Source organism: Carassius gibelio, chromosome B19 (assembly GCF_023724105.1).
Source record: "Carassius gibelio isolate Cgi1373 ecotype wild population from Czech Republic chromosome B19, carGib1.2-hapl.c, whole genome shotgun sequence".
NCBI classification, from domain to species: Eukaryota; Metazoa; Chordata; class Actinopteri; order Cypriniformes; family Cyprinidae; genus Carassius; species Carassius gibelio.
The window spans coordinates 22,656,603-22,684,508 of record NC_068414.1 but is presented as its reverse complement, the minus strand read 5'-3'; the positions used below and the strand labels follow the sequence as shown (position 1 = coordinate 22,684,508).

The following is a 27,906-nucleotide window of genomic DNA, read 5'->3' as shown; positions in this document are numbered from 1 at the left end:
ACGCAGCTGAACGGAGCTTCCCAAAACTGCCACTGACAACGTCACAAAGCTTTCCCCACTTGTGGGATCGGATTTCTTGCACCAGATTACTGAGACTGAAGATACAAGCCTTACTCAAGAACTATAATTAGAGGATTTCTGATGAAGTGGAGTTTCACTCATGGATCAACATCAATGCTTTCAGCTGACAAAATCTATGTATTTTCCCTGTTTCCATTTTATAAATATATACATATTTTTCATTGTTTTACAGTTAAAGTGTGCAGTTTCAGCAATGGAGACACGACTGCAGGTAAATCAGTTGGAACAAAATAAATTGTGACACTAGCAATATTGAAATTACGTTTCAGCTGTAACTATAATTTGATTTAAAACCAACAACTGTGCTTATTTGAATAAAGAGAAAACAGGAAATAATGACTCAGAAAAGGTGTGAGCGGCATTCAAACTCCTAATCGCCTACATCTGAACTAGCGATACACTGCAATTTCAATCAAAAACATGCTCTAGAAAACTGAAAACACTGGGTCACATTTACTTTCATACACCGAGAACTTCATCAAAAAATTCCCACCTGATTCACAACTTGCATGTTAGAACACGAACTGGTTCTTAACCTTGTTTTAATGTTAATGAATTTGGAGCATTCTATATAAGTGCCCAAGCGCCCAAGGTTAGTCATTTGCATAAAACACACCCATAACATCTCCATATAAGAGAATGTTTTGCAGAGCCTTTCGTCACTAAGCAAACTTACCAAAGAAATTCTCGTCTGAGAGCACAGAGCAAGTTCTTTGAGCATAGTGTACAATACTGTACAAAATGATCTTAACACTTTCATGAGGCTGCCTAGAGTATATGACTTTTGCCAGCATGTGGTAGTTGTATCCGCAAATGAAGAATAACCTAATAGTTCTTAATGAATCATGATTGGTTTGTGAAAATGTTCGTATGCAGATTTCATGCACAAATTAATGGGAACGCATGATTAGTGAATGAGACCCACTAACCATATTTAATTAGCACTTCTCTGATGGTGCATTTTCACTATTTCAGCATCTTATTTCATTTACACAAAGTGAATAAGGTACAAATGCAGTCGAATTTTAGCACATGGGAAAATAAGTCAGATAAAATTGTTGCGCTACAACATTGAGAGAAGCCGCATCAACCAAGAACCATACTTCAACTGGTTTAATTTAGCACCTGCTAAATTAACACAACACCTTGAACATAGCACAGATTTCAATTTCCCAATTTGCCCCCATTTATTTTCAGTAAAATAATTTACTGAAACGTTTTTCGGTTTAATTCCAATTAAAAAAAAATCATGTTGGTGCCTCGCTAATTGACCACCTCAGCTCCATTCATCAGCTCATGGTACGCTAACCCCTGCGCAACGGCTCTGTTGACGGATCTAGTTTGGAAGCACGAAGAATCTGTTTTGGGAGACAGAGAGAGAAAACTACAGTGCAGTAGATTGATAAAAAGCACAGTCTTGCTAAAGAGACAGAAATGCCTGGAAGACATCCTCTCCATCTGTCCGAGAGTGTTGTCTCTTAAAATATAATTTATGGTTAAGATGGGACACATCAGGACCACAAATTCTTAAGTGTGCAAGTAAAACTCCAAAACATTGTTCTATAAAAAACGGTGTAATATGCATGTTTGATTTTAACACACGGTTAACCCAATAAACGGTTTAAACCAGTGGTGACATTGGTTTATTGACGCACCAGATGAGCCAATTTCTTCTGCTGCATTCTTACAGTCAGCCATTACCTTTCTGTTCTCCCCTCTGGACAAAAGCACAACACACCACACGGCAGCCCAACAGCCAGTCTATAACGTGACTGAATCACTCTGTGTGTGTGTGTGTGTGTGTGTGTGTGTGTGTGTGTGTGTGTGTGTGTGTGTGTGTGTGTGTGTGTGTGTGTGAGTGTTCCCATGCGAAGCGCACACATACATTGCGGGGTCATGCGTGCTCAAGTGCAGGTTTGATTGTGTGTACACACAAGACTCTGAGTCCGCACTCGGAGTCTGGACTTGCGTCACATATTACAGATCTAAATGATCATGTGTGTGTTTGCTCGTCTTTATTAGTTAGGCACGCTTGGGCGGACCCTTCATGGCCAGAGGGCAGAGAGAGGCTCTCACCCCTCCCACACGGGGAGTGTCTGGACAGTGAACGTGCAGGACTCTATGCAGGCTATTGTTTGTGCTGGAACCTCTTTATCTGACTGATGCATTTGTATTCTGCTCGTAGCTTCAGTCTAAAGGTAAAACATTATCAGGTGCTGCCGCTTGTCCAGTATGTATTCTTTGAACCCCATATATAGTGAAAGCTAACCTTTAATTGCATATAAACACAGTGAAAACTTTTAAAGGTATATACACACATGTACATTTACATGGATGGAGGGCTGGGGGGGGGGGGTACATTTTCATTTGTGTTATCCTCCTGAGTCCTGATATTAATATTTTTTACATTGCAATTTTGAGCAGTGTAGAAATTTATCAGTGCAGTGCTTCTCAATTCACAAATGAATGACTCAGAGCCGTTTGTGTGTGTGTGTGTGTGTGTGTGTGTGTGTGTGTGTGTGTGTGTGTGTGAGAATGAAAAGCATACATTGTGACCAGTGGAGGATGGTTCCCGAAACAAATGACTTTTATGGACCAGTTATTTTAATGAAGTTAAAAAAGGATTCGTTAGGAGTTTGAATCGGGAGGAAGGATCTTAAAACACTGCTCTGTAAAATTTACAGCAGAAGCAAAGTGAGGCTTTCTTACAGAACAAAATGGACATTATAAAATGTAATTTATCCAAATTAATGGGCACAATTTGGAAGCTTTTCTAAACCAAGAGTTTGTTTTGTAAATGAATTCAAGTAAATTCCCAATCTAAGATAGATTATTGGAATATTTGCAATTGGAATCTAATTGATTCAAGAGCTTGTCAATACGAATCAAATATCAGATTGAATTGGAATTTCATGAAAACTAGAGCTTAAGAATCAAAACTGGAATCCAGTTCAATCAAGAGCTTGTAAATGAATCATACCAAATGCATGATCTAACCAAATTAAGATCTTGAGAATCAGAATCGAATCAAAATTGGAATCGAATTAAATTGAGAGCTTGTGAATAAGAATCGAGTTGAACTTAGAATCGAACTGAATCAATTGCTTAGAAATCAGAATCAAATAAAAAAGGAAATTAAGATCAATGAGGGCTTGTAAAGAATTCATATTCATATTTAGGAATCAGAATCAAAAAAGAAAAGAAAATAATTAAAAAAGCTTGTAAACTAATCAATACCTTTTAATTTGAGAGCTTGAGAATCAGTATTAAAAATCTAAATTAAAATCTGAGAATTGAATCTAAAAGGCTGTATATCTAACTGAAGTACATGATATAGGCTAATCATATTGCTAAGTATGTAAGGGTAGCTCCAATAAATAAGTATACATCTAAATATGAATACAAGGATACAGAAAACACAGGCCAAGTGATCCCATTTTTATATTGTGAAGCAGACAAAATAAAAACTGAATCTATTCACTTTTGAAAGAAAGCACATCGTGAATACCCATAGTTCATCTCTGACAACTCTGAGCTCCCCTCTCAGTTTGAGGTCATGCAGAATGCAAACATTTGCCCTAGGACTCCTTAACTTTGATTTCAGTGAATCTGCAAGCGAGGGATTGTGTATAATGTGATGCTGGGATCAAAGGTGTGTGGATTCACGTATTGGTCAGGAGAAAAGCAGCATGGAACCACGCTCCCGCACTAACAGACCACATATAGACACAGCGAAGGAGAGTTTCTCATCCGTGTGTTTACAAATGATGCTCTTTGTCATGCAAACGTCGCACAGGTCCTGGTGCAAACACACAATCAGCATATGTCGTCTAAATTCTTTTGTCTGGCACTAATGAATATTAGTTATCCTCCAGCCCCTGGAAAGCTCAGACGTAATCATCCATTCCTATAAGATGTGAATGATCGCAGGCACTACTGTCTATGGCAGCCATGGTGACCTTGCTAAGCCATAATACTTTAGAAAGAAGGCTTTAGAAGTGTGTGCGAGCAAGATGAATCCGTATTCACTAACTGGACAAGTAACACCTCCACATTTCTGGTTGCAGTAATACTATCTAAGACCTCATCTATCAAATGACATAGGCTCATCGCAATCGTTACTTTCTGAATTCTCTGATGTAGAAAACATTTGCTGTATTCTATTCTGCCAGTCCAGCAAGCTACACCACCATGCATTTTTAGCTGAAGTTCAAAATAAAACATGCCACTTGGAAAGCTTCAAGAGAATCTAGATTAGAGGCATTAAAGTCACGACATGTGGAGGAGTCCAATGTGTCCTGCATGATGATGAAAGGAACAGCATCTTATAAATACAAGTTAAAAACAACCTTTATATAATTATGCATGGTGTTATATATATTAATACTATTCTATTTTTTAACTACATTATGAAAGAAACTCCTTATAGCATTAATTCATGTTTTCCAGCCGATTCTGACCCGACCAGTGTCGCTTACAGCAAATAATGACAGCTACAAGTAAAATAAATAAATAAATAAAAGGTAAAACATGAATTTTCCAACCATTTCCAAGTCTCCATGGTAAGATTATTTTACTTATGTAAGGAATAACCAGCAGATGGTTATTATAAAATAAACAAGGTTCAAAAATAAACCAGAATAACGCTCACGGATTATAATAAACATTCAAAAGTTTGGGGTTGGCACAATTGATTTACAAGTTTTTTTATTCTCACCAAGGGTGCATTTAGTTGATCAAAAATACAGTTGTGAAATATTACAACTTTATTACAATTTATTGATGAGATGCTATTAATCCAGTCCTCAGATTCACATGATCCTTCAGAAATCATTCCGAATTGCTATAAACGTCTACACTGCTTAATATTTTTGTGGAAAATATAATACTTTAAAGATTCTTTAAAGCTTTATTTGACATCTATTTGAAATACAAAATATTTAGCAACATTATAAATGTCTTTTCTGTCACTTTTGATCAATTTAATGCATCCTTACTGAATATAAACATTAAACCTGAGCTAAGTCTGACATCCAGGATTAAGGTTTTTATTTTATTTTTATTTTTTTATAGCCAACTACAAGTTGCTTGACAAACCTCAGCCAACCAAATGCTAAAACTAAGCCTGGGTGAACTTACAGTCACGTTCAGCTGTAGTTCCTATGAAACACACAGTACTGTAGTTATTCCTAAACCCAATTAAGCTCCCGAGACCCAGAAGCGACTGGTCTTAAAATGCCTTATTGTAGGGACATCCCCAATTACAAATTAAATTGAGCTGTAATTGGTCCCCTGATGACTTCATCATCTCTCTATCATCCCATTATTTCTCATGTCATCGTTTGCACTTATTCTTCTTCTGGCATAGTTTAATCATACATCCGCCATTGCATCGCAAAGTCTAATTTACGAGACTGGCTTTACAAGCACAAAAACATCCGGTGATCTCGCTTACAAAAAGAGCTTCACTACAATTTTAAGAGGAGGCAGACTAACGTCCTTTAATTTAACAACAACGATTGAAGAACTGAAAAGCAAGCACATAAAAGCTTGACATATAATGTCATATCCTTACTACAAACCACCCACCTTGCACGACAGTGTGTGAGGGGAAAAAAATGGGGGAAGAAAGAGGGTAAAGAGTGAGCGAGAGGAAAAAAAAAAAATGCGAGTGACTGAGACAGTAGAACGAAAGAGCGAGGGAGTGCGTGAGCAATAAATGCACAAGCATACACATAACCAACAATGGCACCAGCCGGCCAATCAAATGGTCCGTTCAGTGCACGTCAGTCTGACCCCCCCACCTTTACATAATATAATGACTGTTTCAGTCAGCTGCTACAAAAACCAGACTCTTTTTACTCGGCCCACTCCTCCTTTATCCACCCCCCTTTTGCATATCGACGCACACACACACACACCCCAGCCACCCCCTTCCTCCTCCTCCTCTTCCCCAGAAACCTGCACACGCGCACTCCACGACAGACTCACTGCTTTGGGCACTACGCCAGTCAACGCAGCAGCAGCAGCTCTGAGATAAAAAGAAAGAGAGAGCGAGAAAAAGAAAAACAGAGATTCACAGAGTGAAATGGTGTGCGCGATCACACCGCGGATGAGCCGTATCACTTCACTCCAGATGAGATTATCTGGCGATCTCTCCCAGCGACCCTCGCAACACCCTAAACCACAACTTTCAAATCTCCATTTTATCTAAACAACCTTTTGTCCCACCATATAGTCCCACTGATCCCTTTCGGATGGTCCCTGGATAGTCACACACGCAGGACTACTTGCCAAGGTAGGGAAAGGGCCTAAAAACGTGGAACAATTTGTGTGTGCCTGCGTGCGAGTGTGGTTTGATGGGCCATACCGACACAAGACTCACTTTGTGCCCTTCAGACCCGCCATTCTAATACAGCTGTGCCACACACCACAAAGCAGAGCAAAAACTGACCCCTCCCTTCTCGCTCTCCACCCCTCCCCCCCTTCCAAAAAAAGTATTCCTTTTTTTTCCTCCCTGCGTTGTAAAAATAAACACACACGCTCACTTTCTGGGGGCCCCTTAAAGGTACGAACGACCACAAACTACTTTTCGGTTCTTATTCTTTTTTTTTTGTAAACACACACACGATGCACGTTTGGGATCTCAGTCGGTTCAGGTGGGGGGCAGAGTTGGGGGTTAGGGCAGACGGAGGATGAATAGGACGAGATTGAGACGAAAAAATGAAATGGAAGAAAAAAAAGACAGCAGCACTCTCCTGACACGCTACCCTGTCATAATGCCAACCCTTAATTCCCCTCTGCCCATCCCCCACCGGCACACCATTTTCTTTATGCACACGCCACTGCTGCCTGTCGATCAGATCACTGCAAGCACAAAAATGTCCTCCTCCTTCTGCCCCCACAGCAAACACCATCACACCCTGAAGCCCCCTGAACCGGTACACAACAAACACACGGGCAAAATCAAAGACCCTTGCCCCCGTAAAAAAGAGAAGTGATTCGAGAAGTGTATCAAAAAAAATTGCCAGCTAAAAGAAGTGATGATAATAATATGGCCGGTTGCAAGTGCACGATGGAATCCGCAGCTCATTTCACGCATGATCTGCATCATGACAATTCATTTGGCTGACGTAACCCACTGCCCCACCTCGCGGACCGAAGCGCTGGTGGCATCGCATCCCTCCCCCAGAGAGGTACAAGGTGCCTTGTTTTAAACAGCATGCTAGGACTCCCCCGGGACCTTTCTGATATCTGAACGCTCAGATTCCTTCATGCAAGAGTAGCGATGTATCCTCCCCAAGTTTCGACCTAAGGTGCAGCACTTATCGTGAAAGAACAGGGGTTTGCACCCATCTTCACCCACTCACCCACCCCCCCCCCACCCCCATCCTCCACTCTCATAGCCTGGCCCATCTCCCAAATCTGTCTGTTCGCATGCAGCCCCTCTGATCACCAACCTGCTCAATTGGCTAGATTAAGCCTTTCCTGTTTGCAGCATCTGATGCTGAGCACGGAGACCTCAAAATGGCTGCTACACTAAATCGCTAAAGGTGTGTGTGCCCACCCTGTTTAATAAAGAAAAAAAAACAAGACGCACTGGGCAAGAGCAGGTCTGGCTGCTCGTTTTGTTCTCGGAAGTATCCGTTTGGATGGAATCGCAGCTCTTTGGGGTTTAAATGTAAGGAGAGTGATTTATAGTGAAGGGCAGGCGTTGACGCAATAACCTAGTTAAAGCTGGAGCGAGCGGGCCTGGCTTAGGGTCATACAGGGTGAGAGCCAAGAACGCTTGGGACATGGAGGCAATGGTGGATGTCAGAATGCAAACTTCATAGTAATGTCTCAGATTTGGTTGGGAAATCATTTGGGTGACTTTTCAGAAGGATCTATTGGATTTTTAAGGAGTTAACACTATGGATGTAGTGGGAAGGAAAAATTCACCCAAAACTGAAGTAAATGACAGAACGTTTCTTGTTCCAAACTTGTATGATTTACTTTCTTCTGTTGGTATGCTAAAGAATGACTAATTTTACGGACAAAAACAATGTGGTTCTAAACAACACCTAGGCCCCAATGACGCTCACTGTATGGACAAAAAAGAAGAAGAAGAAAGAAAGACAACTTGCAAAATGACTTCTATACTCTAAAGAAGACAGCAAATCATACAGGTTTGTAACAACATCAGGGTGAGTATAAGACAACACATTTTTTGGTCTCTTTAAGCAGGCCTATGTTGACTTTGGAGTAGAGGAGGATGAAAATACTTTTTTCTGTTTATATTATTTGTGAAGAGGGGTTTGGATTTGACATTTATCATGTCAGAACTCTCTGCCCTGGATAAACACTTCATACACCGAATAAACATTCTCCTTACTTTCACCACAACGGACAGAGTGTGTAAACGTCAAGCAAAAAAAGCAACCATAACAAGAGTGAACTTAAATATTTAAGTTAATGTGCTGGAAAAATATAATCCTCTAAAATAAAGGCAAGGCATATATGACAATAAAAAGAAAAAAAGGCACCTTTAATGTTCTATTAATCGTATAAAGATAACCAAGATGGGAAATGATGAACGACTTGGCTGTAGTCGCTTTTAAGGTGACCATATAGTGACCACACTTGCTGCCAAGACTTTTAAATGAATACAAGTCATTTTAAAGACTGAAGGCTAGAATACACTAACAGATTTTTTACCCAGACTGCGTAAATGGTTTTAGGTGAACAAAATGGGAATTACACACTAATAGACTTTCAAGTTTTTCCGAAACACAACAGACTCATGCAAAAAATGTGTTTGTTGTTTGGAGACAATGGGTTCTAAAATCAGCTCAAAATCAGGTCTTGGTGAAATCTTTAAATTCTGACTGAACTAAAATCTGTAGATTGACATTCAGTAACTCGAATCAACACATTCAGACTTTAAATCGGGGCAAAAAAACTGGGTTTTTTAATTTTTACATTTGGATAGCCTAGATTCCCGCTTCCAAAACTGCCGCACACCCAAACCCTTCTGGCATGTTGCAGAACGAAATGTCAACGAGGTGACGACCCTCCATTTGCCATTAGGAGGTTTATCTTCAGCTCCTCAGCAGCTGGCTGCCACTCCGTGAACTCGCTTTCACAAGCGACAAAGCACCAGCGAGAGTGTGACCTCCCCCAGGGCGCGTAAAGCAGAAATATGACTTGAACAGCAGACCCAGGCCTCATGATCTCATGCTGCAGCCATTTCTGCAGCCTGACTCCAGAAGAGACGCAAAAGCAGGTGACAACACCTGTTTGGTCAAGACCTGCCCGATTTCTTTCATTCGGCTGTCACTTTGGCTCTCGCTTCTCCTCGCTCTGGTATCCACCACCTGAGGATCCGAGAATAGGCTTAACCGGATAAAAACAGCTGAACAAGGTGGTGAGAAATGTGAAAAGATGAAAATGAACAAACACAGCACACCTGACCACAAAACATGCACTCTGGACCATAGAGATGCTTTAGGGGCTAACTAGTTGACAACAGTTACTTGTCACCTTTCTCTTTTCAAATTAGTCTTCCGAGTGAGTAAGCCCTCTGATCAATATGGACTGGCAGAACACTTGGGCTTAAACGTGTGAAAGATGTCAACAGAACAGCTCCCTAAACCCCTCAAGAACATGAATCAAATGGCTTTACAGAACACAGCCTTAGATTAGAGAAGCTTTTTTGACTTTTCTGAAAGCTAGGCCACCGATTTTGCAGGTACTCCTGGACAAAACTGATCATCTGCTTTTCTAAAATGCTATTTAGAACACAAAGTTATTAGCAAAATGGGTCAAGGCATCTGAAATAAAGTCAAACATACAGTGATCCAGAATTTGATCACAATTCCGAGTAGTTTCCAGCCCAGATGTTCCTCTTGTGTCGCTATAAATACAAAGCTCTGTTTGTTTAACCATCCTGACCAGCATAACACAACATTGACTCAACCAAAGGCATGACTTTGGGGCAGGACTATCGGATTGTCCGACCAACAGTAGATGGGGAAAATGTTCAGAAAGCCAATTTAAAAACTTGTTACATTAACGCAGATACACAAGCAATGTGTATGTGGAGAACAATAATGTATAAGTAAATCGGATCAGCAAAAGGAGTCAGAGTTACTTTAAACTCGACATACTCTCAAATGTTGACTTGTAATGACAACAGAGTGTGGTACACGGTTTACCACAATCCAATCAAAAATGCTACAGATGCAGCTGTTTTGGGATAGGTGATGCATAAGGTTTTATATAGTTGGAGTTGCAGTTTTTAATCTCTGCTGTTCCATATGCGGGAAATCTGATAGGCCGTAATATCAACATTAATTATTAGAACTGAAGCTCAGGGAAATTAAAGTACAACACAGCAATGAACTTGAAGGGCAGTATACTTTGTTTCAGTGAGCATCTGAGAATTAGTATCTGCACATCTCCAAAAAATCATAACCAGTGAGAGTCCCAGATGTGTGTAGTTGGGCAGAATGGGAAGAAGCTAACACATTTACATTATGTATTTGGCAGAAGCTTTAATCCAAAGTGACAACTTCATGCAAGGTACACATTTAGATTTTATTAGTCCTTGCCTTCCTGGGAATCGAACCTATTCTGCTGATCTACTCTACTGTTTGAGCTAAAAAAAAAAGCTTACCAAAGTTCAATCAACGAAACTTCACATGTACAACATGCTGACGATAAACACTAACTTTAGTTTGAGCATTCCAATATTATCAAGAAAAAAAAAAAAAAAAAAGACCCCAGCAAAAATCCCTCTAGCAGGCGTTTTCAAATAGAGCCCTGAACTCAATATTTGTAATTGTAATAAAAGAAAAAAGAAAAACCTTTTCAGCTTTTTCAGATATTTCAATAAAAAGCCAATTAATAATTAATTAAAAATAATAATTACATCAGAAACAACTAATAAAAGTAAATTAACAATCAGACTTTGTCTTCATAACATAATGCTTACTATAAACAATAGTCTGAATTCAGAAAAATACAAAGCTGCTTCTATATTTCAGGAAGGGAATCCCTTGCAAAGGGATCATGAAATTTTGGAGCCCTTGGCATCGAAAACTCCTGGCCTAAAGACCTTCCAAACAAACCACCAAATCACATTCAAGGAATCCCACTGGAGCTCTACAACAATTGTATTCATAAGATGCAAATGAAAATTCAAATTTAAAAAAAGCTTGTTGACAAATTTATCAGTATAAATCATTTCTCGCATCACACACAATCCAGCCGCGATGTGATGCAAGCGTAATTGAGATGTTGTAAGTCAGCTGTGCTGTGAGGTCACAAAAGTAGGTTGCTGAGAGGGAATTTCAGGACAGGCGTATTAGCATACCGTCACCAAATGGCACGTTACGCGCACGTTCCTATGCTGACAGGAATTTCCAAACCACTTCTGGGAGGTTGAGTCGAGTACAGTATCTAAAGCTTAATGGTTAATTCGCTAATTGGACCGTTGTCCTCACCAACGACCTACTCAATGGCTAACTATTACAGTATATTACTCAGAAGAGAAATCTGCTGGGAATATGACCAAAATTTGCATACGGCCAGTTTCTGACACTAATGAGGCCAATTAGGCGGATGGCGCCCATGGCAACAGAGTTGTAATTGGTTGGCTTGATGCATTCGGGACGTATGGGTAACAGGATGTGGGTTGAGTCAATAATGTGTTTTGGAGCTGCCAGCACATGATGCATTTGATGCCTTACCTTAACGCACCTCTGCAGATTCAGCGAGTACCTGAGGGTAAAGCAACCAGGATGAGACTGCGACAAAGCAGACTGGTAGTCGTACCTGCAAAGCCAAAACCAGAAGACCGCCTGGCACGTGCTCATGTATGCGCACAAAAACATTCACCATCATCTGCATACCGCATGACAGAAGGGACGAGATCACAGCTGGTATCTCGGTCCCGGCGTCTGCGTGCACCTAGCCAGAAATGGCGTCTTCCTCTCACTGTACCGTTCAGCCACAACACTTAAAATCTCGGTCTTCATTAAACAAGACAACAGCTCATTGTGGCCGTTGCCATGACAACAGGCCCTTCTATTTTTAAGCCTTGCCACTAATCAATTCCTGTTCTGCTGTCGCCCGAGGGAGGGAGGGGCGGTTCAGAAGGAGGGTGGGGGCAGTAGCAGGGGGCAAAGGGGAGGAAGTGTGTGGGGGAGTGAGGCTGAAGACAAAGAGACCAAATAAAGACAGCAACAAGATCTTTAAGATACCGAAAGAGGTGGTAGAAGCAACAGCGGTTAAAACAGCCTACAGTGAGGAAACGCGAAACCAGGTTTCCTCCTCGATTAGACCTGCGAGGAACAGTGCTAACCAGAGGCCCGTGCTAGTACGCAGGTACCAAAACCACACGGGGCTGCAAACACGAGGAGGAAATACTGAATGAAACTGAACTTTAATTTTCGCTCGAACCTTGACAGTCTGAACCAGACTGCGTAGACTGATGGGAACTGTCTCTCGGGCAGGCCCCGGTTCCCTCTCTGCTGCTGCTCTTCCTCAGAAATCCTCACATCCAAACTTCAGCTCAGATACGTAGAGGGATGAGGAAAAACCCTCAACAGGAGGTTTTCTAACAGAGGCGGCAACTGTAGAGAGACGAATGGAGAGGATCTGAATAAAGCTACAGACCTAGTTATACAATATACAGACAGACTTCAAGGTTAAGGAGGAATACAATCTAATGCTCTTGGCAGAAGAGAGAAAATACACAAAGAGAAGCAGCGGGAGAAGGAAAAAAAAAAAAGCTCTGGAGATGAATCGCGCCGATATCCCTTAGAAGCTGAACGAGAATTTGAAAGATGGTCACAAAATAATAACGTAATTTCGTCAAAGCCATTATGAGAAAGAAACACACTGTCCTTGTTTTTAGATCATTTAATTTAGATGAATGGTAAAATATATTTCACACATTTGACCACTATTTATGATAATACGTTACACTGACACATGATTTCGTCAAGGAATGCAAAAAGAGTAATTGATATTTTGAATAGAATATCCAGACACAAATCTGAACATATTCAGTCGCGTTTGCTTCCATTGATTTTTGATCAGTGTTTTGCTAAACAACATACAAACTTTTACGCCAAAAGTGCGCACATTATGTATTCACATGATTACCTCATATTTCTTTAAATAGAATAGAAGCATAATTTCTTAATGACTCGCAGAAAGACAATTCTCTGCCGATCCATCAGTCAATAATACTTGATCATAATTCCCATATTACGGAGATGGTAAACTTCTGCATTCTGTCTCATAATTTCATTTATGCATCAGTTATCAGCATTAGGTCACAGCAGAGTGAGTTTTGAACGAAAACGTTGTGTATTAATCTTAGGCCTGGGTGATAAAACGCTATCGATATTTATCGATTGTACTCCATCGATAACAATATAAAAAAAAGTTTGATATAGCACACGATATAGACACGTGCTAAGACTGACGCAGACAGCACTCACAAACATGAACACAAGTGCAGTAGAAGTCCTGTGGCCTCGGGACACAAGCCAAAACTTTCCAAAAGACTTAACACATAAGAGAGGAAATATTTGTTTATAATATATTTTGTTTGACTGTATAAAAAAAAAAAAATTGATTGTCTCAATAAACTGGTTAAAATAAAAACACAGTGGTTAAATAATAATAAATAAAATCTATTGCACTTTGTTTTAAAAAAGGTTATAAAAAAAGTCAATAATTACTAATACCGAACGATGTGAAACATTATATCATTGATACATTTTTTACATTTAGCCCTAATTAATCTCACACTGTCAATCTGAAATAGACTAATGGCGCGTGCTGACTTTCTGAAAAGCCCTGCATGGATTGAGGAGATTGAACCAGGATCATGAAACCCAGACACTTTCTATCTAATTTCTATTGTTGCAATGGTGTAAAGGCTTGCTAGCTACATTTAAAGAAAAAAAAAAAGAAAAAATGTAAAAAGCATAGATATACTGATAAAGACAAGTTGTATACATTTATAATATTTAAAATATATGACACGTTGTCTAACCTGACATTCATTAACTATACCTTACCGGACAACAGAGGCTAATCTTTTAGTGAAAATCTGCCTTCAGTATATAGCTGACCCATGTCTGAATGCATGACAGCATGTTTATATTCACCTACATGTATGAAACATGTTACATTACAAAAAAAAAGACTTCTGTCTCAAACCTTATAGTTACAGGGCTATATCCCTTGTGCCATCCTCCTTACGTGACAATAAGCATTGGTCTCTAATGTACAGTTGATACAACCAGAGTCCACAACCTTATTCAACCTGAGAACGCCTGTTCTAAAATAAAGCCTGCATTATTGTGACTAAGGTGTATAATTATGCAAAAAAATATGTATCTTTCCAATAATCATATTTCAGAACAGAATCTGTGTGGTATGGTTTGCCTGGTCGTGCATTTAGGGGTATGAGCAATCCTTGTAGCATGCATAAATGCATAACATGTTTGTTTTAAGCAGTGCCGACTGAACTGATGTCATTCTCAGGGAGAATTAGTCTCCTGTTCCTTTAAAGAAAAAAAAAAAAGGGAGTTACAATATCTTTTTTTTTTTTTTTTTTTTTCACCCAGGGTACCCAGTGGAGTCAAAATGCGAGAAAGCCAGTCTAAGCCGGTTTGTAACCTCAGGGTATGGAATTATCTCTTAATATGTAGCCGTTAGTGGTCAGGACGTCACACGAACACAGAGAGGGAGAGAGAAAGAAAGACAGAACGAAAAAAAAAGACAAAAAGGAGGGGGCCAAAGGGGGCAGTAAGAGGAAAATGTACTTCTTACTAGGCGCTGAATCTAAAACCTGGCACCTTGTCAAGACGGCTCATTGCGGAACTTCAGACCACAGGGTGGGGCATACGTTGTTTAAACAAAAAAAAAAAAAAAGAAAAATGCTGGAACATGAGCCATCTGGAGAAAGCGAGGTAGCAAAAAGATTTTAAAATGGGGTTGAATTGGGAAGGAGGCAGGGAGGACAGCCAGGCGATAAAAAAAACCTGCCATATTCCAATCAATCATATGCAAAAAACAAAAAAGAAATCTGATAAAAATACACAAATACCCCCTAATACACAATCCGTGCACACTACCTTTACACACCGACATGACCAGTGCTTTATCAATTTGAGATAAAATCTGCAGAGGCTCCCTTCTGACGCTCAAAGTAATGGGCACACAGGCATATACTCTAGGAAAACATGATTTCCACCAAGGAACCGGCACTATTGAAAAGCAGATAGGCTTGGAGAGATGGACTGCGCCGAGTGCACACACACTTAGGACCAAAACTTCAAGAAAAGCCAGATTTCTGAATTCGTACAAACTCCATCCATACCGGCTGAAGAGAGATCACGCAGCCCTTCAAACAGAATGACCCAAGAAACAAAGGCCTGCAGCTGAATGGAGGGGTACGGAGAGGATGCTTAAATGTGCTAAAGTTGAATTTGTTAATCTTCTAAACAGTAATAAGACAAAGAGGCATTTGTGCAGGGATTATGGGAATTGTATCTTGCGGTTGCGCATATACAGAGAGTCAGCTATAATTCTTAGCAAGGTTAACTACCGCAGGTACAGCAGCTTTCAGAGATTTCCTCAAAGGTACAAGCAGAATTATTTTTCTTTTTCTGTTTATTTATACATTTTAGTTAGCAGTTTCAGCCCAAGCTACTCTAAGGATCCAGCAATATTATGTCAAAAGTAAACTTTAACCAAGTAAAGGGGTCCAAGATGATATGAGAGAACAAACAGCAAGTATAGCTTTAAATTTTAGAAGCAACCAGTTGCAGGTATCAGTGTTGCTATTGTTAATTGTTGTCAAATTACATTTCCAAATATAACAGACTTGTTGACTTAAAGTTATAGTTGATCCCCACATACCCCTCCATCCTCGCCCCCTAAAAGAGAATGGGCTTCTTTCTGTGGAACACAAATTTCGAACAATTCTGTAACAATTCTTTGTCCATACAATGAAAGTCATCTGGTTCTAAAAACATAACCGGACCCCAATTTAACCCTGTATGAATTACGTATTAAGATATTAAATCACACAGGTTATAAATAACATGACGATGAATAGAAATGCTGACAATTTTTGGGTGTACTGTCCCATTGAGATGTGTGTTGCAACTGGACACTGGCATTGGCTAATGTCACAATAATAAAAGAGAAGTTTATGACTGCTTAGTCAAAACAAAATCATTTCTAAGACTACTTTAGCTTAAATAAATGATGCAATGCCATACACAACGTCAGGTCCATCAACTTTAATAGACAAACTAGCCCCCGGGCCATGAAAACGAAGATGGTTCCAGAGAGAAATGCTTCGGATGGGTTCCGCTTGCTCTTTCATATTGCACTGAATTAAGTAATCCAGCAGTCTTTCGATCAGCTTAACCCATCACGCAGCTCTCTTGCTCCTGAAACGAGTGCAGCCAGAGAACCTCGTGCTACAAAAGCCACCCATCTAGGGACTATACACCTATACCTCCAACTGTGATCATAAAACGGGTCTATGCGTTTCATATTCACTCACAGCTTCCGTCTTAATACAATGTAATACATTGCGGAATGATGAAAACAGCTCGGCTTGAATCAATACTTTTGAATTTTTCAACTAGAGCCAATACCTGAACCTGCTGCAATTAATGCAGTCCACACCTCAATGCCAGAGAAAGTCCACTTGAGAGACGTCAAGCAAATGAACAACAATCCAAAGCTCTCGTGACGGCCAAGACTCATGAAGCTTAAAAAACTCATCTATTTCGTGATTGGGATGGTCAGACACCATCCACCAGGGGAAAAGGAGAGAAAAAGAAAAAACGACAACATTCCTAATGCTAAAAACATCTTAGTCTCTTCACATACATGCATTCTTCAAGAATCAACGTAAGAGGCCCGTCATGTCATTTCTTGCTGCTGTTTATCCAGCTAAAGCATCAGGGAGGCCCTCTAATTAAACTTCACAGGAAGCCATTCATCTGGGCTGATTGTTTCTGCGTGGGGTTTAATAAGCCTCGCATGAGGCCTGCAGAAAGCAGCCTCCCCATTCAGGTGTTAACAAGACCAGCGCACCAACATACATGCGACGCATTACAGTCGACTCAAACATTCTCTCTCGCTACCTGCTCACTGAGCCCACCTAAGATCTCACAACTAAAATGGTGGAGAATAATTAATCAGCGACTGACAGAGCTGAGCGAAAAAGGCTGAGGAGTCAAAGGTTCCTGTGCAACTGACGACCACCAGAGGGATTCAGATACATTTAAAACTGTATCTAAGGCTGACATCTAGACTGCAGTGACGTACGACACTGCGAATGTGTTATCTTTGTTATAGAGCACACCAGAAAACACTTCAGCAGCGTCAGACATAAGCAGTGTCGTGAACGCACTCACAACAGACTCGGAAGAGAAGACAATGCTGAAGTCGTAATTTTTTTTTTTTTTTTACCAAAATGTATTTTCGATGCTTCAACAAATTCTAACTGCCCCCCTGATGTCACATGGACTACTTTGATGATGTTTTTATTACCTTTTTGGACAGTATACTTTACATACATTTTCAAAGGAGTGACAGAAAGCTCTCGGACTAAATCTAAAATCTCTTAAACAGTGTTCCGAAGATGAACGGAGGTCTAACGGGTTTGGAACAACATGAGGGTGAGTCATTAATGACAATTTTCATTTTTGGGTGAACTAACCCTTTAAAGAAACACTCCACTTTTTAAAAATGGGCTTATTTTCCAACTCCCCTAGAGTAAACCAGTTGAGTTTTACCATTTTCGAATCCATTCACCCAATCTCCATGTCTGGCAGTAGCACTTTAGCTGTAGCTTACAAAGATCACTGAATCTGATCTGACCTTGAAGAGTCAAGTTCTGAATAGGAAAAATATAGAAACTCATTGGTCATTTTTGAGCAAGATGCTAATGGTCTAATCAGATTCAATTATCTATGCTAAGCTAACCTAAAAGTTCTACCGTCAGACCGTCAGACAGGCCGCCACAAATAAATCAATGTATGGGAAACACAATGAAACTTACCTTCTTGTTTGATCTAGGTGTCTGGGTTTAAAGTGTTTGGTTTCCTCCTTTGGATGTCACCATCTCTCAGTGCTTTTATGAAGAGAGCGCATCTGCGCACCTTTCGGATAGTGCATCAAGAACCGGATTGACCATGTACTCTGTAGCACTGGTACTTAAAACAACCTGGTACTGTAACATTTTAATTTTTTTAGTACCGAATTGGTACCGAAGTACTGGTCTTTTGACGACACTAGACAGAATGTTTATTTTTTTAACTTAATCCTTTATAAATCACTTCCTCCTCTATATACTACTGAACACTGGCACAGACTAGTATCAGGCCCAAAAACAGTTTGACATACTTTTCTTTTTATTTGCACTTCTTTCACTGATCTACATTTATCACTTCAAATTCATTAACATCATCCATATCAATTAGTAGCATGTACAAGCAACCCACAAGACTTCTCACCCTCAAAAGATTTTTGCTTGGGAATTTTTTTAAATAAACAATGTTTCTGATTAAGGGGTAATTATCCTGATTTCTTTCTTTTCAAAACATTCGGGTCTCAATTTGACATAACTATAGGTCATTAAATAAGCACTGATTTTGAGTAGGTATCAATCAGACCTTCATATATAGTCAATGAAGACTTGATACAGGCTGACAACAACAAGTATGAACACTCCTTGATTACTAATTTTCTCTATAAGGAAACGCTTGGAAACTTAAGTTTAAATACTGAATTAAAATGAAAACAGCTAAATGATAAACTGCAGTGTACATGATTAATTACTCAAAACTTATGGTAGGCTATAAGTGATTAAGAGTTGTAACCCTGGAACTACACTTCAAACCACAAATTGAGTCCAATCAAAAACGTTCCTGAGAATATGACAGACTAATTTCTCTATGATGTCAATGTGAAGGTCTGAGGTAATGATGTTGTCCATTATTACACTGCTTTATACAGCCAAAAGACATGTGCTCATATTGTTTCCTAGACCAATAAGCCTTATCTGGGGAAAGGGCGGGCAGCAGCCCCTAGCTTACCCAAGAGCCAATGAATCAAACCCTTTCGGACTTGAAACTTCGGTCCTGAGGGTCTTTTTTTAAAACCATTATCATACAAAACCCCAAAACAACCAGACGTGAACATTTCCCTCTCATTCTAACCGGCTTTAAAACAACACTAACGACACTGAAGGTGCGTTGAAGGGTAGGAGATCAATGGGAGGACATCTGAGTGTCAGTGCCCTGCTCTCGGCTCTCAGGATTGTCGCAGTGAGGGTTCGTTTTACAAAACCAGCACAACTTGGGTCCACATCATCATATTGCACTGCCGTAAATCTCATGGCGCATGTTTACAGAGCAAGTCGTTTTGTTGTGTCTACTCAATACGTTTGCCAAAGGGGCACTGCTAATTCTAAACACTACCTTTTCTGACCATTCAGCAGTCCTGAAAACCATCCAAGTCAAGTACTCTTTCTGATCCAAGAGTCAATATCCAGTTCTGAGTGTGATTTCCCCTCTCAAATATCTTCTTCAATGGCATGGTCTTGTCTTATAGATGAACCCATGATTGAATCCAGGTTGAGTAAAGTGCTTAATCACAATATGAGCTAATGCAGAATCATCTGAACATAGATAGTTTTTATATTGTGAATAGTAATTCTACACTTTCAAATCCTTATAAAAAGGATTAGTTTACCCAAAAATGTAATTCTGTCATCATTTAACCAACCTCATGTGATTAAAGAGAACACAAAAGACATTTTAAAGAAGGTTAACATTGTTTTGGACCCCACTGACTCATAAAGTCAGTGAAAATTGAAATGCAAATGAAAATTAGTTTTTGGGTGAACTATCCACAACTCAAAAGGCTTAAAGGCTTTTTTGAAAATGGGCTCATTTTCCAACTCCCCTAGAGTTAAACAGTTGAGTTTTACCGTTTTTGAATCCAATTTTAGAATCTGATCTCCAGGTCTGGCATTAGCACTTTTAGCTTAGCTTAGCATAGATCACTGAATCTGATTAGACCGGTAGCATATTGCGCAAAAAAGCTAAGCTAAAATTGATTCAGTCAGCCCCGGTGATCAGCTGAATGGTTTTGAAAACTGTAAAACTCAACTGTTTAACTATAGGGCAGTTGAAAAATTAGCTTATTTGCAAAAAAAGAGGAGCATTCCTTTAAGCCCTTAATTGTGAACCACTTAAAAATATGTATTGGGCTTTAAAGTAAATTTAAAGTGAAAATCCTTGCATTCAACATGGGAATGCCAATGTTGTGCTGAGGCACCACTACCAACATAAGATCTGGTGTGCAGCAGGTTTAGGTAGAACAGGTACTTGAACAGGTAGCTCTAAACCATGACAGATCTATGATGAAATCTACATTGATAATTGAGCTTAGAGTCTTTACTCATCTCAATGTGTTCCGTCTTATCACCTGGCACCGCACTTCACAGGTTTCGTGGGCTTAACAAAACAAGACAGTCACTAGCAATAAGGTGCCCGTGCACCATGGAAATTAAAAGAGAACAAACTGCATAAAATCCTTTCACAGGCGATGGCCATAAGCTTGGGTGCACCGACTAAAGTGATGAATAGCCCAAAAAAAGGTAGAAAAATAAATACCACGCTGCCAAGTATCTTCCGCCTGAGGGGAAGGAGGGGGAACAGTCCACACAAAATGCCTTTGAGCAAAACAGTCAATAAGAACATTGTTTGGACCCCTCTTGAGGATGTAATACTAGTGGGGCGCCCCTCACAGTATGCAGCAGCCTTTTTCAAAATTAGCAGAAAACACTCCAATTGGCTCTTATAAGAGGTGCTACTTGCTAAAAAAAAATAATCTTCACAGTTCTGTTGTTTACACAGACATTAGTATGATTTCACCAGGGTGATTCCTAGACAAATACATGTTCGGTGACTTCTATGCAGACCTTTCTCTCTGCACAATAAGTATAAATGACTTTAATAACGGTGGGTGGAGAGCTTTTTCTCTCTGACTTGTCAAAGTGGGAAACTTTTATATGCTATAAAAATATCTAGGAGTACGTACGTTTCTTGAATAATTCCTTGAACTTAAAAGGTGCACACAGTTAGTTTGTGTTTACATTCAGCTGGCTCCTGTTAAATGGTTTCAAACTTAATGCTGACACCTATTTGCATGGACGCAAATAGGATGTTCATACCTTAGTTGTTGGTTTTTCTTTTAATTTGTTAGTTTTTGTGTCTTTCCTGAATTCAAACTCATTCGGTTTGCTATGTTATGTCTATTAGTAGTGGAAGTAGTCACTTTTTGCAGAGACCTTGGTTCCAAAAGTATTTTTCCATTGTCTTCCCAAAGTCTTTGTTAAAAGGTTATAAGCCATGAATCAAACTAAATATGAACAGTGTGAATCAAAATACCACAATCTTTCATTTAAAGCAAAATAGGATTACAAAAATTCAACCAATTGTCTGTGAACTCAACAACTTTTAGCAAGGGAAAGGACTACAAGCCCATTGTGAATCACAGCAAATGACAATTTTTAAAAAAAAAAAGGATACATAAACTATTGATTTAAAGCTGTATAGAAACAACATATTCTAAATATTTAGGTAGTTTGAGAGCACGTGTGCTAAAGTTTCTTTTGATGTGATTTGCTTGGTTTGATTATCAGATTGATTGATTTCTTTGCAGAATGATGGTTAATGTCGTTTTTTAACTGAGAAATCTGCTGTAAAATATGGTTACTTAAAATAAGTTGAAATAGTGCAGAGTGATGGCATTGGCATAACAATGAATAACAACCTTGTAGTTCGCTTTAGGTCTGTCTTTAAAAATGTTTAAGTTATTATTAAAAATCAATTCCCAATAAAAAAAAATAATGAACTTTTAGGACTCTATTGCATGACATGGCAAGTAATGTGATCTCAACATGGCAGCACCCATGAGCGGGTGACCCACTTGATGTAGCACAGTTAATTCTTTAAATGTACAACTTTTTTTTTTTAATTAGCAAAAAAATACTGAGTGCATGTATAAAAAAACTTTGCATAGTAGCAAATAAGATTTCGCCTATAAAGTGGAACTCTTTTAAGTGCATTTTTACTTTAAAATTGAGCAGAAAAAAGTAAAAGTGTTCTCAAACAAACTACTGTCATCGGCTTACTAAATGCATAGGAAAAATTCTTGTGAGGTCAGACTCTGCAAATCAGACTGCTAGGATAAGCCTCTGACTATATAAAGCCTATAAAGTAAACCCAGTCTCACTTTGGACGTGTCTGCAGAGAAGGAATAACAGAGAGCATATATCATTGATCAGAGTTTCTTTCTAAACGTCATCTCCCTCGATTATCAGTGGCTCCCTGTTGGCTTCGATCAATACCTGCATTCACGCTGGAATTAGATTTCACTCTTGCGTCTGTCAAGTGTTGGGCAGCCATTTGCGTGCATATGGAGCAAGTTGAGAGAACGTCCTCACTTACGTAAATGGCTGATGCATTTTCGACATCTTTTTTTCTAATTGTACAGGCTCACCGTACACCATCCGTGTGCCCTCGGCACAGTAAAGAGAAAGCCCACTGCCCCGAACAGCCACAAAACACTCACTAAACAGCCCGTTTCGACTGATATCGTCGGAATACGATCGTTAGGTTTATTTTGATGGCGTTGCATGTGTGTACATGTTGGGCTTTTTCATTGTGTCTGAGCTGCTACTGCACTACTGTAGCCACAGCCGGGAGGACGCGAGGCTTTCTCCGCCAATCTGAGTTAACCCCTAGAGACACCAGATGAAACAATGAAAGCCGTTTCACACATATAAAATGCTTCTTGGGTCGGTAAACTTGTCAAAGTTGCCTCCTAAATATGACGGGCTTTTCGCGGAATCGCTCTTGAAATAGCCGCTCGATGTGCGATACGCCACGGCGCGATCCCGAGCTCATTTTAATAGTATTAGCCAGCCACTTTGAACTGCTGAGTGTTAACGTTACAGGCGCTTTGCTTTCCACGCAAAATCCGCTATGCTATTGTCTAGCTGCTCGGCAGGCTCCCTCAAAACCCTTTTTAACCATTTAGCCCATTCATTTACGGCAAACGACGGCCGAATCACATGCGGATACGATAATAGACCGTACCGTTCCTAAATTCCCCAATCCGATCCGAAACCGGCTAGGCCGCAAGTGGATCCCCGGACTCACCTGACTCGCCTTTACCCTTCAGGTTCCTCTGGCTCCGGGTTCACTCTCCGATCCTGGAGCGCTGCTGTAGCTCTTCACGACCAGTCCCCGGCACCGGCAGGGAACACAAAAGCGCTGATTGGGCCTCGGCGAGCGCTCATCCCCTTGGTCTCTGCCCAGACAGACGGGTTATTGGTCGGCGGCTGTGTCGGAGACGCGCCCCTATTAAGGTGTATGTTGTTGTCTGTGTCTGGAAGGGAGGGGACAAGAAGCTCTGAAATGATGGGAACTAAATGGGTTGTTATTCGCGTCGTGTCGGCAGCACAAGGCGAGCTTACTACACTGACAGATAAACTGTGGACAGCCATATTAACTCCCTCTTCTTTCCGATCGACTGGACCATTTTGAGGAACATTGTGGTGTGAAATCGCCGCGATTCCACACAACATTTGGACATTCTTCCAGCCGTTTCCAAAACTTGCCGATGAACAAAACATGATGTACTTTTTCGCTGTGATCAGTTTTACAGGGTTGATTTTAGGCCGCTTATGTTGACTGAGTTATTCGCACGAAATTTGATTTGCCATTGTCTGAAGCACTAAGGGTTAGAAGGTTATTTTTTATTAATTACGAAACCATGCTTATTGTTCCTGTCTGATTATTTTGCAGGGACTCAAACATATGAGCATGCTTCATTTCTATTCCAATTTTTTTTTTTTAAAGAGTTTATTTTTTAAAGGATTTTTTTATTACAATGTTTGTTTTGTATAATAATACATGTAATTATCCATATTAATTACTTTTTAAGATACTGCAAGAAAACGAAATACAATTTTATAAAAAATAAAAATCCCTTTTATCTTTGTTTTGATATGTAAATCAGGGGCAAGATGAAATATCTTTCAAGTTCGTTTTTACAAATTTTTTTTAATTATTTTAATATGACATCTAGAAAATGATCATAATTTGCCAAAAGGGGGGGAAAGCTACTGTCATCTAGATAATAAATGCAAAAAACAGCAGTGACAATAGACTGTGGTTGTTCAAGGAATTATGTATATATATATATATATATATATATATATATATATATATATATATATATATATATATACATAATAATTCCTTACATTTATATAGCGCTTTTCTAAACATTCAAAGCGCTTACATACATACATATATATACATATATATATATATATATATATATATATATATATATATATATGTATGTATGTATATATATATATATATATGTATATATGTATATACATATATATATATATATACATATATATATATATATATATATATATATATATATATATATATATATATATATATATATATATATATATATATATATATATACTGTGTGTGTAATATTTTGTTTGCCATGTTGCACTTACAAAGGAACAATAATAAACATCTCTACATCAACAATTATGCATGTATATTTACTACAGGGACAGTCCTTTAGAGCATGTTCTGTGCTCAAGAGTACCAATGGTTCTTCAACCTTTTTTGCCTTGTTGGCATGTTTCCAGAAAGATGAGTTAAATGGCAATGCAATTCAATGGCCTACTTGTGTTTTTATAGGAAACATTTTTGCATACAAAACATCCATTTGATAACATCACAATGGACATCAAATTGAAAAAAAAAATATATTTTTAGATGTCTAAATGTAACATTTTCAATATGATATGACTTTTATCGCTCATGTCACCTCTAAGATTCACTTTAAAACCAACTTTTATTGATGTATTATATTAATATAAATAGCCTATACCATGTGCTACAGACTCATACTTCCAAAAAAACAAAAAACACAATGTGTCACAACAATGTGTGATATGACACAGACTTATTTAGCAGTCACCAAATTATAAACATCCGAGAAAAGTGACACCGATTCGAATAGACACTGATCTCAAGCAGATATCAGCAACATCTGACCAATAGTTGTCTGCAGCAAGATATCCATAATTTGCAGTGCCCGTGAGAAACACTGAAATCTTTTTTTTTCTTTGTTTTGCTCTCATTCTTATAATCGACATACTGATTGGGCAGTAGCACACACTGAATGAACAATACGATTCTCTTGACCTACTTACACATGCATGCATTGTTGCAGCCAGAATACTGAGTGCAACAAAGGTGTGAAACTCTCTTAACTAAAGGTTCACGAAACCCCCCCCCCCCCCCCCCCCCCCATCTCTAATCGTTTGCACGTGCGTATACAGTAAAACCAGACCCCGTAAAAATCGTTGTTACATGCAGCGTTTTTATCATCCGGGTATTGTTTACACTCACTGTTGTGATACTGTATCTCGCTCGTATACTGTAGGATGTATGGGACCGCAGCGGCTTTGTCCCTTCTTGTCAGTCGCGCAGAAGCAGCTCCCTGGTTAACTGGAGCTGTCTTTGTGTTATAAGCAGGGGAGATTAGTGACAAATCGCAACATTTGTCCACCGTAAACCCGCATAGCGTTTTAACCGAAGGTGGGTATGTATTGATGTTCCTCTCATAGAACTCTTTTATTGTTTGTCAACACTGAGTCTGAGACCTCTAGCGGCGGTTTGTGCTGTTTACGGCAAATTTACAACGCACGAGCTGAGTGAGTCACTGCAATATGGAGTACATTAATAACTCACTACTGTCTAGTTACACATACAAGGCTTACTCCATGTCGCATCTTAGCACTGAACTGAAAGGTTTACTTCATTACATTCACGAAATACCATAAGGAAACTGTATAGTTCATAAAGGAATTATTAAAAGGGTTGGTTCTCCCCAAAATTAAAATTCTGTTATCATTTAGGCTACTCAGGTTGTTTGTTCTGTGGAAACACAAAATAAACTATCATAAATAATTTCTTAACACTTTAACATCCATGGGCTGCAGTGATGTTTTGGACCCCTTTGACCTTCAGAAAGTCAAACAGGTTTGAAATGATATGTGTAAATGATAACAGAGTTTACATTTTTAGTGAACAATCACTTAAAATTCAGAGCACATAGCATTCACCCTTATGAACAATTAAGAATTTCCCTTTTCCAAAAAAAGAAAAAGAAATGAAAACAACAAACAGTAGATTTCAATAGATTTCTATGAGTCATATGTTCAAAATACCCGAGAATCAAAGGAAGTTCATTATCTTTCATCTGAATACCTCGTTTACCGACAAAAACTACCAATATAATGATTCAACCAGAACTGAAACAATGTATAGAGTGACTTTTATAAAGTCTAATTGGTGAAAACCAAGTATGTGACAAACGTTTTATAAATCAACAGCATTATTTTGGCAGTTTTTTGGAGACAGGTAACGGCTTAACTGCGATGACTTACTTCCACTGTGTTTCTCAGAACAGATTTTATGTGTAACTCATTTCAATGAGGAAGGCCTGTTGGATTTAAGAGTACAGATTAGTGCTAAATATTGCATGCAGTGATTCTCTGGGCTAATCCAGCATTCCCTCCACGGATTGGTCATTTGCATCATCACCCGATAGTCCAATGAAAACTAACACTCACTTTATGAAATATCAACAACCCAATTATTTTAGGTTCAGTGACTAAAACCATATTCCAGTCTCTCTCTCTCTTTCTCTCTGAGGGTCTTGCAGTCACATGGTGTCATGTGGCAAGTGTATGAGTGCAAAGTCACATGTTAGAGACTGTAACTTCCGAACCAGGTTCACATTTAAACCTGTCATCTTAAACACTGTTTCCTTTGAGTATCCGGTAAGATATGTGTGCTAATTTATTTGTGTGGTATGCAAAACACCAGAGATTCTGAAATGTGTAAACTGACACATTATATAACTTTCTGTACATGCTGTTTATATTAAAATGGTGTGAACTGCCTTCAGTGAATTCAGAATTTTAGTTTTTGCAGCACTGTAATGTGTGATGTTTCCTGTAATCCCACATCAGAAATGTGAAGAAACACATTACGAGATGGTAAAAGGTTTGTGTTGGCTTCAGTATGTGGTTCATCAGCGAGTCCCAAATTTTACCCACAATCTAACTGGACAAGTCAGCATGAGGTCTGCATTAAAGACTAAAACTAAGCCATCTAAGCGGTTTAACTCAAGATTAAAAGCTCTGACTTAAAAATCATGGAGACAAAACAAAAACCTCAAATACTTCCATGATGCCATCAGGTTCTTAAGCTTTTAAAAGAATATTTTATAAAAGTTGAGCTAAATCGACAGCGCCTTTGGCATAATGTTGATTATCACATTAACTTCCACTACCTTTTCTCTTCACTGTTAAAATGACCATGATTTTATTGGTAAAAGACTGCAAAAATGCTACAGTAAAAACCTATTCATTTGTAAATGTACTGTAAGTTACGGTGAAACTGTATTAGACATTACATTTAATTTTATGGAAGTATAGAGTTTTTGGAAGTGGAATTTTTAAAAATAATTTACAGTGTAAAAAAGCGTAAATTGTCTGTCCCAAAATTCCCTGCATTACGTTTCTTATTTGATGTTTTTTTTTTCTCCATTGAAACATTTGTTTCTTCTTAGTTTTTTTTTTATCATTTGTTTACATTAGGGTTGTTT

General features: G+C 39.0%; 1 protein-coding gene across 2 annotated transcripts in view; it reads right to left on the bottom strand.

The window, feature by feature from the left end:
• The window catches only part of gatad2b (GATA zinc finger domain containing 2B), a 38,046-nt gene extending 14,369 nt beyond the window's left edge, over positions 1–23,677 (bottom strand). Inside the window, exons 1-2 of one of the 2 annotated variants that reach the window (XM_052584774.1) lie at positions 23,346–23,570; positions 12,526–12,698 (exon numbers count right to left, since the gene is read on the bottom strand). The gene's annotated coding sequence lies outside the window, so the exon portion shown is untranslated. Of the gene's footprint in view, positions 1–12,525; positions 12,699–23,345 lie in introns of both variants that reach the window. The other variant, XM_052584773.1, reaches the window with a different exon arrangement.
• Between the last annotated feature and the right edge of the window lie 4,229 nt (positions 23,678–27,906).